At 40.5% G+C, this 13,206-nt stretch overlaps 1 protein-coding gene across 4 annotated transcripts in view; it reads left to right on the top strand.

The window, feature by feature from the left end:
- GTDC1 (glycosyltransferase like domain containing 1) overlaps positions 1 to 13,206 on the top strand; it is a 261,309-nt gene that overhangs the window by 21,079 nt on the left and 227,024 nt on the right. For all 4 annotated transcript variants that reach the window (XM_067472772.1, XM_060776212.2, XM_060776219.2 and 1 more), the window contains exon 2: positions 1,546 to 1,591. The gene's annotated coding sequence lies outside the window, so the exon portion shown is untranslated. The remainder of the gene's footprint in view (positions 1 to 1,545; positions 1,592 to 13,206) is intronic.

Genomic DNA, 13,206 nt, shown 5'->3' on the forward strand with positions numbered 1-13,206 from the left:
TTATACCAATAGCAGATTCACAGAGTAAATTTTTCTTAAAGGAACATCTTGACAGTAAGTGCACTTTGGTAATGGAAGCTGGACAAGTGAGTTGGTCTAGATGCCCCATGTGTCCCCTTCCAACACTATGACAACAAACCATAAATGGAAGCTCCTTTTGTACATAAAGCAGATTTTGGATACCTCCAATATTATTTTGGAAAATGATCATACACAAAAGTTAGGATGTAGAAACTTTAGCTTTTGTTTCTGTCAGTCTGCTACTGAGCACAATTCCAGGTGCTGTCTTTAGCCTATAAAGTCCTAAATACTTCTGGCCCAGCTTATCTGTTTGAACATATCTCCCCCTATGAACCACCTCGGAGATTAAGATTGTCTGGGGAGGCCCTGCGCTTGGTCCCATCTACCTCGCAAGTGCGATTGGTGGGTATGAGAGACAGGGCCTTATCAGTGGTGGCCCCTTGGCTGTGGAATTCGCTCCCTATTGACATTAGCTCAGCCCCCTCCCTCCTAGCCTTCAGAAGAAAAGTCAAAACCTGTCTTTGGGATCAGGCTTTTGGAGAATAGTGCAGTGCAATAACAGATGTGGATCATGTGCAATGACTACGGAACATCTTTGGACTATGATTATAGATGGCATGATTTATATTGAATGTAATGTTTTTAATTGTTTTAAATGCTTAATATGTATTAATTTTAATTTTAATTTTACTGGAATTGTATGTGTTTTAAGATATTGAATAATAATGTAAGCCGCCTTGAGTAGAAAAAGGCGGAGTATCAATAGGGTAAATAAATAATAAATAAACTCAGATTAAAGTTTATTTATGGTAGTCTCACAATTATTAAAAAAATATGCCAGCAAAATTTAATGAGCTTTCTATGGGAGTATAATTTGATATCTTTGTGTAAAATGCAGACTCTGTATAAAAATATTGTTGTTTATAGAATATGCTGTCCTCACTAATGGAATGGACATCTTCTCTTGAGAAACTATTTTGGCAAAATGTGCCGTTCTCTGACAGGAAGAGCTGCCCTTCTTGTGTTTGATGCGTACTGGGTTCCTCATAAAAATACAACCCTACAAACACTTTATGGAGAGAGAATTATTGGACGGATTCTAAGAATACCTTTTAAAAGGATTTCTTTTTAACAGCTTTGATTATAAGCCCGTGCAAGAGACATGGCTACAATCTTGCATCCCTTTAGGAGTGCATAGGTTCCATTAATTTAACTAAGGCACATATAAATAAACTTGGGATAGCAGCTGCTGTGTTCAATTTCTGTAATACACCATAGACAAAGTATTCCTCATGGGATTTTGATAATTTTAGAACGGACTGCCATGTGGCTATGCATTTACTGCTTTTGAAACAGTGGGTAAATATTATACACTGTACTCTGATTTTAAGGCCGCTAAGAATTAGTCGCAATAGAAGCTTTCTCTTTTTGTGTAATTATTCAGCAACCAGTTTCTATATGAGTTCATATTTCTATATTGTTAATGAAAATGTTTTTCTGTTTTTGCATTTCTTTTTCTTTTAGACTACAGAATAGAAGAGAAAAATGTGTCAGTGGAAGTCACCATAAAGTAAGTAATTTCTTCAGTTTCTACTACTGTATGTTGATATTGTTCACTGGCATTCCTCTACCTTATGTTTCAAAATTAAGCAAATACATGTAATTATTTTCTTCATAATCGAAACAGCATATTTTTGTTGCAGTCATGAAGTTTCAAAATGAAAGTTCATGAGAAAAAAAAATGTATTCCAGTCGCAGATGACAAAAATTAAGAACTCGTCTTATAGAATACTGTTGCTGTCTTTGAAATGTACATAGATTAGATTTGGCAGAAATACAGATTCAGTTTAGGTGCAAACCCATCGAATCATAGAGTTGGAAGAGACCTCATGGGCCATCCAGTTCAACCCCCTACCAAGAAGCAGGAAAATTGCATTCAAAGCACCCCTGACAGATGGCCATCCAGCCTCTGTTTAAAAGCTTCCAGAGAAGGAGCCTCTACCACACTCTGGGGCAGAGAGTTCCACTACTGAACGGTTCTCACAGTCAGGAAGTTCTTCCTAATGTTCAGATGGAATTTCCATACATTTAAGTAAACATACAAATAGGTTTAAGGAATTGTGTCCCGTCTGCAGTTAAAAGTCAACCTTGGTGTCCTGTCTAAGGTAAAAGTACAATGGCAGCCAATGATCCTGCTATTAATCGTGGCAATCTATGATTCTTTTTTTGCAAGCTGAAAGGCATTTCAAGATAACCACTGTAAAGAGTTCCTCTGTATATTTAAATATAGGGATCCTGGTATAATCTTTACTTTCTTTGTACAGTGAAGAAGGTAAGAGAAGGTAGCACATCAGTAGTTACTCCCAGTATCAAAGTGTCTTCAACCACATCAGAATATCTTTCCATCTATCCTGACATTGCAAACTGTGTGGTCCTCCAGATGTTGCACCACAGCTTCTGCGATCCTTCACTGTTGGTTGTGCTGGCTTGTGTTGATGTGACTGGCAGCAGCATTCAATATGAATCTCTTCCTTATCACTTGTTAGCTGATCCTTATGACTGGAGATGCCTGAAATTTCTGCATTCAAAGCATGGCTTCCAAGCAGGGCTGTGTGCCTTTCCCCGTGGGTGGCAGAAGATTAGGAAGGGCCATAGCTGACATATTATCTCAAAGGCCATTTATTTAATTTATTGGACCAATATCCCATCTTTCTCCAAAAACTGGGTCCTGGGGTTGTTCACAACAGGTACAAATAAAAACACAAATACACATTAAAATACCAACAAACTGTGATGTTAAAACATAACTGCATTAAAAACAGTAATGAATGAAATAAAATACAGCATCTCTGTGTATCAGCAGCAGCATCTTCCAGATATACTTGAATAAAATGTCTTTGCCTTCTGTCCAACAGACAGGGATCACATCTCTTGCTACCATCTGAATAATAAATAAGTTGGCAGAAGTTGAATTCCCAGCTTCTTGTAAAGAGTTAAAGATGTGACTGCAGCTAGGATCATTTATGTTGGTATTTGTAACATTCTAGGTGTAGCAGCAGATTTGTTTTTTGCAGTACAAAATTAGTCCAGTTTTGTTTTTATATACAATCACTGAACTGTTCATAGTTGCTTCTGAAAAGTTATTTGGAAAGCTCACCCTTGACTTAATCAGCTGTTTTCAATATATTTACTGAAGTACAGGGACTTCAGGCCAAAGATCCTCCACAGTTTTTCTTTTCTTTTTGGCAACAACATCTTGTACTGCCTGGAAAACTGTTTCTCAAATATCCCCCAACTTTCAAAAGCATGTTGTCAATAGAGAGGTGAGACTGCTGTCGGGGAAAAAAAGGACTTTCAGAAACCACATTATAGTCTCCTAGGTTACTGTTTCCAGAAGCTTAGTCATTCAGTGAGGAAATAGAAACTCAGCAAAACAATATGGAAGATGTTCTATCTTGTTAAGAAACCCAGTGGTACTCAATGTATGTTGCTTCACTCTTTGTAATAATGGTTTCTCCCATGAATAATACAATCTTATTTCACCAAATGTATGCTACATAAGGGCACCCTGGTGGCACAGCAGGTTAAACCGCTGAGCTGCTGAACTTGCTAACTGAAAGGTCAGTAGTTTGAATCTGAGGAGTGGGGTGAGCTCCCACTATGAGCCCCAGCTTTTGCCAACCTAGCAGTTTGAAAACATGCAAATGTGAGTAGATCAATAGGTACCGCTTCAGTGGGAAGGTAACAGTGCTCCATGCAGTCATGCTGGTCACATGACCTTGGAGGTGTCTAAGGATAATGCTGGCTTAGAAATTGAGATGGGTACCCCCCCCCCCCTCGAGTTGCACACAACTAGACTTAATGTCAGGGAAACCTTTACCTTTACCTTATTCCACATAAATATTTGGGCATAAAACCAATAGCTAGCTATAGCTTGAGTAGACCCGTTGAATCAATTTCTGGATGATAAATTGACATTTAACAGAATTAAAAAGCTGGGTGTCCACCTAGATCAGTAGTTCCCAACCTTTAGGCCTCCAGGTGTTTTGAACTTTAGCTCCCACAGTTCCTAACATGGCTTGGATTTCTAGGAGTTCAAGTCCAAAACCCCTGGAGGCCCAAAGGTTGGGAACTACTGATGTAGATCACTAGTGGGAAAACTTTACCCTCCTATGTTTTGGATTACAACCTCTGTAGACCCAACTATTGGTCATGCTTGGTTGGGCTGTTGCAAGTTGTATGCAAGTTGTAGGCAAGTTGGAAGCCCAACTGTTCCTTCCCTAGATTATATCCCTTCATCTGGCAATCTGTACAGAACACATTGGGAACAACTTAGCAATGCATAGTGAAAGCTATGCGGAGTTCTCAATATTTACTGGGGCTAGGGGCATAGGACCTTTGTGAAAGTGACAAATTATGAATACTGAAATTACTAAAAAAAAAATCCTGAGAGAACACCTCTCAATGAATTTCTAGGTCTTCTAGACTCTGTGGTTGAATTCCAGTGGAAGCTGACCATAGAATCTCACTGGAGATTCCTTGAGAGGTGTTAGCTCTAGAAATCTTTAGGTCCTCCAGCAAGACTGGAGGAAGTTGACGACTGGAGGACCTAGAGAGTCCTGGAGAGAAAATCTTAATCAAATCTGTGAATAATCAAATTCTCAGAAGTCAAAACTGTAAATGTGGAGGGACCATTGTAATTCTAATTCTAATTTAAGTGAGATATAACCAAATGGATATTACAGGAAACAGAGTTCTGCCCATTTTTTGTATTGAAGTTCCATTATCATTGACAAGACTATGATAAATATTCTATTTAGCATGATTTTTCTTTGATGTGTCCTAATGTTTTAACATTCATATTTTTGAAATCAGGAAAACCTTGAAACAAAATTGTGCCAACAAAATAGTTTTGTTTTTGAAATAGTTTTTTTTTTTACCAGATTATATAAATGTTGTTCTATCAGTATATCTGGAAAGTAGCTGATTTCTGGCTTGGAGTGATCTTTAGGAAAGGTATTCTTTTATCTCTTAAGAAACATGTGGGATTCCTTTTCTTTCCGCCTTTCTTATAAGAGTTTGGCACCTAGGAAGTATCAGAGCTCTCTCGTTTGACCTTAAAAATGAATGTAAGGTCAGTAAGATAGGTAATTCCTGATCAAATTATTTGATATTTTTAGGTCAGCAGTAGTTTTTAAAATGTGCTCTAAAGCAGGGCTTCTTAATTTTTTTTTTACTCACGATCCCTTTCTACCTGATAATTTTTTACATGATCCCAGGGGTAGAGGTATAGAAAATATGTATAAAGTCAAACATTTAATGATAGTAAGTCAGCATTTGCAAGTCTTGCTAAACAGGCTGATTTTCCTTTTTATGAAGTACAACTGGAGCAGTTTCTGCAGAGTCCATTGTAAACACTTTATTGCAGTGCTTACAGATTTGTTCAGAAATATTTTACTGTAGCCAAAATTTTTGTGACCTCAACATTCAGCTAAGGCAGTAATTCTCAACCTGTGGGTCCCCAGGTGTTTTGGCTTTCAACTCCCAAAAGTCCTAACAGCTGGTAAACTGGCTGCGATTTCTGGAAGTTGAAGGCCAAAACATGTGATGACCCAGAGGTTGAGAACCACTCAGCTAAGGGGACCCTAATTGGAATCGGGACCCACAGTTGCAGTGCTTGGAAGCAAAGAAGGCAGAATAGATTTTGGATCACTCTATTTTGGCCTTGACTTTGTGGCCATACTGCCATAAATGACAGATTCTGTCTTTAAAAGCGTGATTCTGTAATGTCTTTTACAAGTAAGTCTCATTTTGTACAGTGGTGCCTATTTCTGACTGAGTGAGTACAGGAATGCAGCATATCAGGGCAAAGATATGATTATGATAATCCGCCCTGAATATAAATAAAGAAGTTGTTGTTGTGGTTGTTGTTATTATTATTGTTATTATCTATTCAGAGTAAGCCTTATTGGATTCAGTGGCATCTACACACAGTGTGAGAAGACAGTAGTCTAAAGTATATAAAAGATAAGCAGGGTAGCTTCTCTTCTCCTTTAGTGCTATGCTGCTTGGTTGATGCTTTGTAAATATTGTTTGAAGTGTAGTTGCAATGGTTGACGGATTGTGGCAGCCAAGTGTAGAAAAGCATATGTGCCAGTATGAGCTAGGGCAGCAAAATACGAACCAAAGAGTTGTTCTGGATCCCATGAGCTTTTCGTCTGTGCCAATATCTAATCTGAAACCTTGGAGAGGTACTCTCAGTCACTGGTGACAATGCTGGACTACACAAACCAGTGGCCTGATCGGATACAAGCTAGCTGCCTGTCTTCCTGTAAGAAAGAATAAGCAAGAGAGCATTACTTAGCTGAATGGTGTTTGTGCTTAGATGCCCTTTGTGGAATAACAATGGAACCAAGTATCTTTAAATACTGTTAGACCTTGGACAATTTCCTTTTTTCCCTTCCTAATTACAGCTCACTGAATCTCTTAGCCAGCAGGAGCCATGGGCCATACTGGCTGAGGAATGTTAGGAGTCCTAATCCAAAAAGGCAGCCTTCCCAAGCTCTGCTTACAGCTTCCAATCCCCATTTTTACAGGGATTGTTGCCCCCATCATAAAGGGGGGATATTTGAACATTATGGAGGAAGCTTGAAGAAAAGAAAGAAAGAAAAGAAAACATAGGTTTTATTTGTGTTTTTTTATTATTATTGTTTGCGATAAATTAGATCATAGAATAAGCAGATTGTGTTGGGCTTGTTCAGGAACATACCTGCAGTTCATGACTAGATGTACTACTCTGTTTCTCTCTCAAATCAATTTGAAATCAGTAATCCGGACTCTCCCTGACATGATTGCTCTCTTTGCGCTGAAGGTGCATTTTGTGGAGTCATACCACCAGCCTGGAACTCCTCAGTGGTAACAATGATCAGCTCTGCCCAAGTCATAAGCTGTATAGCAACATGAGATCTACTCGTAGGTACAGTTTCAAAACGCAGTGGCATTTTTGTCACTTCTGTCTTAATCAGAAATGGTGTTTCATTTCATTTCTTTCCTTTCTCCTTCCAAAATATGAAACCACCTGTTCATTTTCAATTGAACATTGGGTTCCACATTTGCAAAATAAGCACACAGTAAAAAGGTCCCATTCTATTCAAAATAGTTCAAAGAAGAGTTGTAAATGCTGACCATTAACAACAAGCTCTCTTTTAACCACAAAGTCTCCAGGAATTGACTTATGACCAAAATAAAAACCATGGCAATACCCAGCTGCTGCTTCTCTCCTGGATTTCTAGTAATTAATTTATTACCAAAATAAAAGCACTACACTCCCCAGCTCCCCCCCCCCCCAATTAATTTATTAGGCAAATAAAATCACTGAACACCTCAGCTATTTCTCCCCTCTCAAAATCCAGCAATTCATTTATTAACAGGAAATCGTTGCAACCCCAAGCCCTTCCTTTCTCCCCTTCTTGTTTCCAGTACAGCAGTTAATTTCTTGTAACAAATTTATTTTATAATTTCTATTGCCTTTTTATTAGTGTACTTCATCTCTGTCCCTTATTAATACTAGAGGATCAAGGTGGCTGGATAGATGGGCTCAGGTCCTTGCTTGGCGGCTTTTTTTCCATGTTAGGAGCAACTGCAAGTCACTTCTGGTGTGAGAGAATTGGCTGTCTACAAGGATGTTGGCCAGGGATACTCGGATGTTTAATGTTTCTTCTGGGAAGCTTCTCTCATGTCCCCGCATAGGGAACTGGAGTTGACAGAGGGAGCTCAACCCACTCTCCCTGGATTCGAACCGCTGACCCGTCTGTCAGGAGTCCTGCCGGCACAAGCGTTTAATCCATTGTGCCACCAGTCCTGCTTGGTGATGAAACATACCTTGGCCAAACAGTCTCTCTTATGTAGGTTTTGTAGATTATCATGTTTAATGGCTCTTGAAGATGGGCTACAACAATATCTTGTTGGAAGGTAAATCAACGCACTCTGGCACATCAGACAGTCAGCATGATTTTGCATATTTTTTTGCAAAGAGAGTGGCTGAAGGTGGAATGTGATTCATGTCCTAACACAACAAATTATTCAATGTGTCACACTTATCTACGTGTAGCAGAGATGGATCATTTGTGGCCTCATCAATGTAGTTGCACTTCAACTCCCATCAGTCATAGTCAGCACTTATGATGATGATGACCATTATAGTCCAACAAATGAGAGCCACAAGTTCTACATGCTACATAGCCATTATACCTACATGTCTTACATGTGTATTTCAAGCTTCCATCAAGGGAGGGATCTAGGACTGGAAGTATAGCTCTTCTGAGAAGTTATTTTATTGAGATACAGTTTCCAATATCTCCCAAGCACTGTGACCATGATGACTGATGGATTTAGGACTTTTTCTCTAAATACTTTCCCAGGCTCCGTGGAGTACTATATATCAGGTCTAATTAAGCGTGCCTGTTGTATATTGGGAGCCCCCAGTGGTGCAGCGGGTCAAACCGATGACTGCTGAACTTGCTGACCAAAAGGTCGGCGGTTCGAATCCGGAGAAAGGGGTGAGATCCTGCTATTAGCCCCAGCTTCTGCCAACCTAGCAGTTCGCAAACATGCAAATGTGAGTAGATCAAAAGGTACCAATTTGGCAGGAAGGTCATGATGCTCCATGTAGTCATGCTAACCACATGACTTTGGAGGTGTCTACGGACAATGCCAGCTCTTCGGCTTAGACATTGAGATGAGCGCCATCCCTCAGCATCAGACATGACTAGACCTAATGTCAAGGGGAAACATATTTATTTATTTATTTATTTGCTGTATTTGTATACTGGACCATGCTCTGACCTACAAGAAGCACTGCCTGAATATCAAGCAAAAAGTGGGCGCTAGAAACAATATCATACGAAAGCTGACTGGCACAACCTGGAGGTCACAACCAGACACAGTGAAGACATCTGCCCTTGCACTATGCTACTCTGCTGCTGAGTATGCATGTCCAGTGTGGAACACATCTCACCACGCTAAAACAGTGGATGTGGCTCTTAATGAGACATGTCGCATTATCACGGGGTGTCTGCGCCCTACACCACTGGAGAAATTACAGTTTAGCCGGTTTTGCACCACCTGACATCCGCCAGGGAGTAGCAACCAATAGTGAAAGGACCAAAGCCGTGACATCTCCAGCCCACCCCCTGTTTGGGTATCAACCAGCACGTCAACGCCTTAAATCAAGAAATAGTTTTCTAAGATCTACAGAGACACTCGCTGGAACACCTCAGCAAGCGAGATTCCAAAAGTGGCAGGCTCAAACCCAAAACCTCAATCAATGGCTGATACCAAATGAGAGACTCCCTCCTGGGCACACAGAAAACTGGGCGACTTGGAAGGCGCTGAACAGACTGCGCTCTGGCACCACGAGATGCAGAGCCAATCTTAAGAAATGGGGGTCACAAAGTGGAATCCACGACATGTGAGTGTGGAGAAGAGCAAACTACAGACTACCTGCTGCAATGCAACCTGAGCCCTGCCACATGCACAATGGAGGACCTTCTTGGAACAACACCCCCACCAACAACAAAACTTTATTTATCTACTGCTCTATCTCCCCAAGGGGACACAGAGCGGTTTCCATGTAACATAATCAATACATACAAAGAAAACAGCACAAACATAAAATTAATAAGACAATATAAGCATTAAAAACCACAACAGCACATATATTTATAATAATCCTGCCTGTTCAAGGCAGTTTAAAATGCCAGGCCAGGCTAGTGCGCTTTTAGAGGGCCCGGGAAATTAGGTAGAGTCTGTGACCTGGGTAATTGGTAGAAAAAGATATGGCCAATTCAACAATATCTGGGGCAGAGTTAGAACTAGTTGTTCTCAAAGGTTTGTTTAAACCACCAGGTCTTACAAAAGGAGGGGAGGAATGGGGCCTGTCTTATTTCTCCAGGAAGGGTGTTCCAGAGGCAGGGGGCCACCACCGAGAAGGCCCTCTCTCTCGTCCCCACCAACTGTGCTTGTTACGGTGGTGGGAGCGAAAGGAAGGCCTCTTAAAGTTGGCGCCGGTTCATAGAGGGAGATGCGATTGTGAAGATAGGCAGGGCCCGAACCGTTTAGGGCTTTATAGGTCATAACCTGCACCAGAGGCACTCCCAAGTGGCCAGCTACTGGTCAAAGGACATTTAATAGAATATAAAGCCTGCAAACATTGTATTTTGTTTGTTTGTCTGTTTGTTTTTAATGCAATACAATTGTTTTGGTTCGCTCCTGACACAATAAATAAATACCCCGAAGGGGTCTCAGGGCGGTTCACAGTGTTGGCAACAATTCAATGCCATCAATAAAAAACAGTATAAAACATCAAAATTGATCCTTTTATTGTATATTGGTTCTATTTATTCTTAGCTGTATATACCTTTTTTATTTTTAAAGCATCTTTGCAGTGGACACTCGGTTTGGGGAATACATTCCTGCTGACCATTAACTTGACAGAAGCTGGCAGGAAGAAATGTGCAGCCTGCCTTTCCTGGAGGTGGGAGAGTTACCTGCATGTGTGCGTGCTTTGCATGCCTTTCTCAACTGAGCTTCACGTGCAGGTGGTTTCTCATTTAAACTTTGGAGCCATATGGACAGTAGTACCTGGTTTCTTGTTGGCAAGGTAGGTGAAAGCAGAGCAGCAGGCGCTGACAGTATGGAGTCGAAAGTGTATCTTTTTTAAAAAGGCAGAGGAGTCTTTTGCTCTCTTTTTTAATAAGCTAAAATTCCAATCAAACATGTTCAAATCTTCAGAGATTGCCTGTTGAGCACATTCAACTGTTTTACTGATTCTGCTGAATTCCATTGGGAAGTTTGCAGTTTCTCATCGAAGGACCACAACGTACAGTTCATAAATCATTTTCTTCACTGTCGTTTTTAAAAAAGTTTTCTATCACTTTTCTCTCTTTCTTTTTTTTTTTAAGAGAGGGAGAGCTTCCACATCCTACTAAAGAGATAACAGTATTGGAGTAATTCCTCAGTGTGGATATAGATAAGCATGCACATATATGCTTTCCTTCTGCAATTTCGTGGGGACTGAATGTTATGCACATTGTGGCTGCAGGTACAGAATTTGATTTGCCCCAGTCTCTCTCTTTCTTCCTCTCTCTCTCTCTTAAAAAACTTAGTAAGCACTTTATGAAAACTGATCTCAAAAAGTGTTTACAGGTTATATAAAAGGCTTGTTTGTTTGAACGGCAAAGCCTCTGTGCTCTTTCCACAAAGTCATAGGTCTGTCCCATATATCTTTCAGTCATGTTCCTGTAAAAAGTTACTTAAACTTTATTTTTCTTTTTGGGGGGATGATCTTAAACAAAGATAAATCCAAACAACATCTAAACACTGGAATGCTATATTTGGAACCAAGACTGGAAACTGAACACAAATGTAAATGCAAAGAAAAGGAATTTCCAGAGTCATGTAATTTGGTTTACAGGGAAAGATTTCAGGGGTTTGGGGGAACAAAAATATTACTTTAAAAAGTGTCTGAGCATGTTAGTTTATGTTCTTAAGAATCCATATTGTATCATGGTGAAATGTTACCTGTAACATGGTGAGATATTATTATTATTATTATTATTATTAATAATAATAATAATAATAATAATACAGTAGAGTCTCCCTTATCCAGCCGTTGCTCAACCGACCTTCTGTATTATCCAATGCAGTCTGCCTCCTGCCCAGATCCACAGCTGTTTCAATAGATTGCGATGTTTTGGTGCTAAATTTGTAAATACAGTAATTACTACATAACATTACTGTGTATTGAACTATTTTTTCTGTCAATTTGTTGTAAAACATGATGTTTTGGTGCTTAATTTGTAAAATCATAACATAATTTGACATTTAATAGGCTTTCCCCTTAATCCCTCCTTATTATCCAGCATTTTTGTTTATCCAACGTTTTGCCGACTTGTTTATGTTGGATAAGCAAGACTCTACTGTAATAATAATAATAATGATAACAACAACAACAGCAATGTCTTATATCCCGCCACCAACCCCCGAAGGGACTCTGGCCGGCTTACAGACGGCATAAAGTGCCTAAAAATAAACATAAAAGTGAACACAAGATAAAATACAATAACATACAACATATGCACATATAAAAACATGTTACTCTTTACCGTTAATATTCTGACAACATGAGGATTGCAAACTGCTTTGATAGTGTTTAATGGAAAGGGGAAAAGGAAAACAGTGCTATATGGGACAGAATACATGACCCATAGCAAAGGTCTAACCTTGAGATCAGTCAGACAGAGAACTCATGTGTAGCCTTCCAGGGATGTTTGTGCAATAATTTCTTTTAAATGTACTTACTTAGGCGATCCCTCGTTGGACGAGTAAGATGGTCTTCCATTATGGATTTCCTTGTGGGTCCGTAGGTGGCTGTGGAGCCCTATTCTTGCTCTGCATCTTCTTCCGCAGTGAGGGCATTGGTTTCCAGGTGGAAGGCGTTCCCGGTCGGGGTTGGCTTGACGCGCCTTCCTCCTGGCACGTTTCTCTCTTTCACCCTCCACTCGTGCCTCCTCGAATTCTGCAGCACTGCTGGTCACAGCTGTCCTCCAGCTGGAGCGCTCAAGGGCCAGGGCTTCCCAGTTCTCGGTGTCTATGCCAGAGTTTTTAAGGTTGGCTTTCAGCCCATCTTTAAATCTCTTTTCCTGTCCACCAACGTTCCGTTTTCCATTCTTAAGTTCGGAGTAGAGCAACTGCTTTGGGAGACGGTGGTCAGGCATCCGGACAACGTGGCCGGCCCAGCGGAGTTGATGTTGGAGGACCATCGCTTCAATGCTGGTGGTCTTTGCTTCTTCCAGCACACTGACGTTTGTCCGCTTGTCTTCCCAGGAGATTTGCAGGATTTTCCGGAGGCAGCGCTGATGGAATCGTTCCAGGAGTTGCATATGACGTCTGTAGACTGTCCACGTCTCACAGGCATATAGCAGGGTTGGGAGGACAATGGCTTTATAGACAAGCACCTTGGTCTCCCTACGGATGTCCCGGTCCTCAAACACTCTTTGCTTCATTCTGGAAAATGCTGCACTTGCAGAGCTCAGGCGGTGTTGTATTTCGGCGTCGATGTTGACTTTGGTGGAGAGGTGGCTGCCAAGGTAGCGGAAATGGTCCACATTTTCTAATGTGACACCA

This window comes from Anolis sagrei, chromosome 1, assembly GCF_037176765.1.
Source record: "Anolis sagrei isolate rAnoSag1 chromosome 1, rAnoSag1.mat, whole genome shotgun sequence".
Lineage (NCBI taxonomy): Eukaryota > Metazoa > Chordata > Lepidosauria > Squamata > Dactyloidae > Anolis > Anolis sagrei.